The 5,218-nt window shown below is 41.1% G+C and overlaps 1 pseudogene; it reads right to left on the reverse strand.

Moving 5' to 3' along the window:
* The window catches only part of LOC102480380 (transcription initiation factor IIB-like), a 3,150-nt pseudogene extending 2,158 nt beyond the window's left edge, over nucleotides 1-992 (reverse strand).
* Between the last annotated feature and the right edge of the window lie 4,226 nt (nucleotides 993-5,218).

Here is a 5,218-nt window from a genome sequence, read left to right on the forward strand (position 1 = left end):
TGTAGACACCAGAGACAGTGGGAGAAGAGGGTGGGAAAGGACAGAGGGTCAGAAAGAGGGGTAAAAAATTCTAGGAACTATAAATGGAAAATTTTTGATGATAATAATATGCATGATTAAGTCACTATGCAATATATTCTGGATGGGAAATCACATTTTGTATGCTGTGATGATGCTTAAGGAAAGAACGTAAATTAAGTTACAAAATAAAGAAAAGTTTCAGGAAAAAAAAAAATCCATTCGATGACCACAGTAAGATATATAGCCCCAGCTAGGTGCTACTTTATAGGATGCCTAAAGTTAGACTTGTGTTCATGGAATATATATATCAACTGTGTTTGCTATGAAAATATTTAGATTAATTAAGGTCTTTAGTCATTCAGTAAAAAATGGGGAAACAGTACAGAAAGTAAACATAGATACCAGAGACAGTGTTGGAAGAGAGTAGGAGATGGTAGAGGGTAAGAGATAGGGAATCAAGGATGGGGGAAAAAGCAAAACATACAGAAAACAAGAAATGGAAAATTTTTGTTGACAATAACATGTATGTTGATGTGCTTGATTGAGACAATATACAGTGTACTCTGGATGGAAAATCTCATTTTGTATGCTGTAATGATGTACAGTGAATGAACGTAAACAAATAAATTTAAATTTAAAAAAAGAACTACTCATTGTTCTCTGATTTGGGTACTTAGAAATGCCAAATTCATCAAAACTTACAGCTTCTGTACCCTTGTCAATCATGGTAGACAAATCCCTATCACTCAGAAGAGGATTCTGAGAATCTCCAACTCAAGATGGACTTTTGTTGCTTTGTCATTGCTGAAAGTTCTCCATTCAGATCCTACATCAATAACCCAGTCACCTACAACCAGGCCACATTCAGGACAGATCATATCACCAGCTCTGTAGTCCTCCACTAAAAACATATCTGGATGGTTTGGATACATGACTCTTGGAAGAGCATCCAAATGGCTGGTAGATGCCATCTTTGCAGCCACTGTGGTTCTAGCAACAACAACTCTACTGAAAACAGGAAGCAACTATGTCCCATAGAAATAAATCTAAGGAACAAGGGTACTCCTCCATGGGAAAAAATAGCATAGAAAATAACAGTAAATAGAAAAATATAAATAGACTTATCTGATGAAACATCTACAAAGTTAACAGCTCTTCACTCCAATGGCTCCTGAAGTTGTACCATTTTTAGAACAACTCTTTTGTTGGTATTATTATTTTTCTCCGCAAAACATACTACATAAATATACTGTAAGAAGTGATATTTCTATATTGTTATGTCAGACAAAAACAACCTCACTAATTTCCTGTCTAGGGAGAGATTATCACTTAGAACCACTTGAATTACACATCATATTTGAGTTGGAATTCTGTCAAATTCTGTAGGCCAAAGATTATATGGAAATGAGCAGTCCAATAATCTTCCTACTTAGCATATTGATGGTATAAAAATAGATGCTTTTATATTACTTGAAGAGTTTGCTTTGGGAGAGGGAGCTTTTAAGTGGATATATGAAGCATCATCAGGCACCTTATACTGCAAAGGTGCCTTTCTAATGCTTAGTTTATGTGCCTGTGTACAAACTGATATGTTACCAAAATGTCCCAGTTATATTAGATTCGGTAAGACCCAGACTGGAATATGGTAGTGGAGGCATTTGGTAGGGTAGGGGAAAAAGTCATCCCACCATATTCGAAAAATATAAGCATGAGAAATTTAATTTTATTGCCGTGTAAGTATTCTAGAAGTAGAAAAAAGAGTTGCCAAGAATTGAGGGAGTGAAGAATTGTTGAAGCTCTTTGATTTGTGCAAAATTTAAATGGCAGGATTTTTAAAGAATGGTGGATGGTGGGGCCAGTATGTGGCATAGTGTTTAAAGGTGCTGGACTACTGTGTGTCTGACCATGGTTCAAGTCTCAGACCTGGTGGCTTGAAACTCATGCTGGGCTCATGTGTATGCATGACCAAGATCTTAAGAGGAGAAGGAATTTGCAGTCTGGCATCCCACCTGGGGGGGAAATTTTTCACTTTCTGTCTCTCTGTCTCTGTCTGTCTCTCTGGCAATCATATGTGCCCTAGCAAAATCTCTCTAAAAAAAAAAATAATTCTTTTAAAAAAATTTTTTTCTACTGACCAAAATGTCCTTTTCCCAAGCTTCCATGTTTTAGAGCACAGTTTATTATTTCATATAGAGGAAGTTATTAAACTTGGTAAAAGGATCTTGGGGACTGAAGGTCCCCAAGTTCACTCTATTATCACATGTCTCTAGGCTGCACGAGGTCATAGTCATGTAACTAGGCCCACTTCCTGGTTGGAGAGCCAAACCATTGCTCAGAGTACCAAACACCCCTTGCCGCCAGCTCATCTTCAGCAACCCATTTCGGACTCACACACACACTCCACACCCCATACCCCTGCTTAGGAGCTCTTAACAAACTCCACTCTTCCTGCCCGCCTCTGTGCCCATGTGAGTATAGGACAAGAACCAACCTAGGTGTTGGAGCTGATCACCTAGCACTCTCATGTCATGTTTGCCAGTTCAAAGAACACACCCGAAGTTTCAGCAGAAGACATGAATTTAGAACTTGCATAAGCAGGACCAGTTGCTCCCCTGATGCCAGGTGGAGAACCTGCTGCCCCGTCAGGGGCGCAGGCTTAGGTTACATACAGTAAGACCAAAGCAGTCGCAGATCAACTAAAGAGCAACGCAGATTCCCTGTCGTCAAGATGGCTCTGGTTTGGACATTGTTTGAAGGAGACAGTAAAAGGCTAGCTATCAATGAGTAGAAGCAGCATAGTGTCTCTGGCTTAGTGCCCTAATCTTGCCATGTTCGTGTGGGAGCCCTATGCATATTTCTGGAACAGCCCCGGCGGTGGGCCAGTTCCATGAGGCGAAGGTAATGATCATAAGATGTTTATGATTTCTGCTGTGGCCGGCAGCTGGATCTCAAGGAAGACAGGACAGTAAAGGAAAAGAGGGCTCAGTGTGTGGCGTCCACTCCCATACCTCCTGTGTGAAGTACTGTGCATATATTATTGCAACCCAATCCTGCAATGATCTTTATTTTAAAGATAAAGGAGGAGATTTTTAAAAAGACATAAATCATTGCCTAAAATCTATGCCCTAAATCTTGCTTGCAGGATTTGAAGCTCCTATAGGAGAGAAACAGGTATAAACACAGATTGCCTCACCTGTCAGATATGCATAATAGGAAAGAAGGGTATTCCAGATTTGAAGAGGATATTTGTGATAATGAAGAGGTTAAAAGGTTGGAGTTAAGAGAAGCAATTTATCATCTATGTATGCCCCATTAGGAAGATCTTTTGTCTGCCACCACCTTATCAGCAGCTCTTAATATAGTGTCTGAATCACAATGGGTCGTGGGACCTCAGCCAGTATTTATGTACTAGTGAATATAGAACAATGATATGAAAAAGTATTTCGTTATGGGCACAAGAAGTCAGTGGAAACTCTACCTAGAAATTTAATTTAAATAAAACCGATGAATTCAGTCATGAGAGCACATGCTGGTTGATGCCACTTGGCAGACTGGGCCACAATTTGATTCCCAAATTATCCTAAAAAGTTGAGTGCAGGGATGGGCTTCTGTGGTCCCAGCTATTTAGAAGGCCATGACATAGGAAGACTCTGTGTTAATTAATTAATATAACTAATTAATTAATTAAAATTGGTTTATAGGTGGACAAGAGTTAAAGGGTTCCCAGTTTGGAAGCTGAGGCCACAGGATCTTATCAGCCAGGTCCCTTATCTATTATGTCATCTGGTAGAAGGAACCAAAATTCCCTGGGAAAACTTGGGGCAATATGAGACATATCAGGGCCACTTGCCATGGACATGTCCTCACAAGGGAGCCTTGAAACAGACTAGCACAAGACTATCCCCAGAGATAAAATTGCAATGGCCAGGCTTCAAGAATAGGTATTTGACCTTATTACATGTGGCTCCCAATAGGACCAAGTTAGAAACTCCTGTGTGTGTGTGTGTGTGTGTGTGTGTGTGTGTGTGTGTCCACATATGTGAATATGCATACAAACAAATAAGCAGTTAAAAGGGATGGAGAAGGAGGGTGGAGGGAGAAGGAGCCTATAGTTCCAGCCCTATAAATGAGCAGCGGGTTTGCAGCAAAACCTCTGCACCCTCACTCTGCACCTTTGGATCCTCCTCTGAGCCTGAGATCAGCAAAGCCAATGTCTTCACCAGCATATGCCAACTCCCATGGACAAGGTAGGTCAATAAACACTCCCTGGATCCCTCAGGGACCACATATTTCAGATCACCCACCAGAACTCTGCACACAGTGGCTAAGGGGAGATGTCATGGATCTTTATTCTGCTTTTCTCTGTTAACCTCTCCCTTGCTCCATTTCTCCCTCTCTGTTTCGTTCCTTCCTCTGTATCTCCCATCTGTGTTTCCATCAGGATCTCCCCATCTGCCTATCTGCCCTCCTGGCTCTGGCTGAGGGGCAGGTGACTTGGATGTGACTGAGGTGGACTGTCTGGTTTGCTGAGGCCTGTCTCTGAACTGGACAGGAGACGATCCAGACAGTCTACCTCTTGTTCCTAGAGCTTGGGAGGCACCTGGCTCTGTGTTCTAATTCCATATCACCAGGCTGACATGCCGAGCATGCCCGCTCAGCCTCTCCATCTCTTTTCCGTGCTTGGCTTTTCTTGTCCTCCTTTGTCTCTATTTTGGGGTACTTGGAGACTGTGTCTCTTGATGTTCTTCTCTATATAAACCTCTATGTTATGTTAGTCTCTAATTCTTTTTTGACTTTAACATTTTTTTATTTCTTTTTAGTTTAGTGTGAAAGAGCTCTCCTCCCATCTGTACAATTACTTCCTCACATTTCTTTCTTCCTCGAGGGGCAGCCCTTTATGTTTGTGCATGTTGATATTTTCTATTTATCTGGTATTTTCTTTCTTGCTCCCTGGGGGAAAGGGAGGCTCTCAAAGATGGTCTTTTCTTAGAAAGTATGATACAGAGAATGAATTTTTCTCTTTTCTTTCTTTCTCTCTTTGTTTCAGTGTTCTTGGGAGCTAGATGGAGAACAAAGGGGACTTAATATATCAACAAAGGCTGAGTTAGAAGTAAAGATCTCCTGTGAGAAGTAGGAACATTAGGATGGGTTACAAAGGGTAGGTGAGGTCCTCTCCCTCCTGATTTCCGCAGGAGCA

The sequence above is a fragment of the Tupaia chinensis genome, unplaced genomic scaffold, assembly GCF_000334495.1.
Source record: "Tupaia chinensis unplaced genomic scaffold, TupChi_1.0 Scaffold142262_1, whole genome shotgun sequence".
NCBI classification, from domain to species: domain Eukaryota; kingdom Metazoa; phylum Chordata; class Mammalia; order Scandentia; family Tupaiidae; genus Tupaia; species Tupaia belangeri.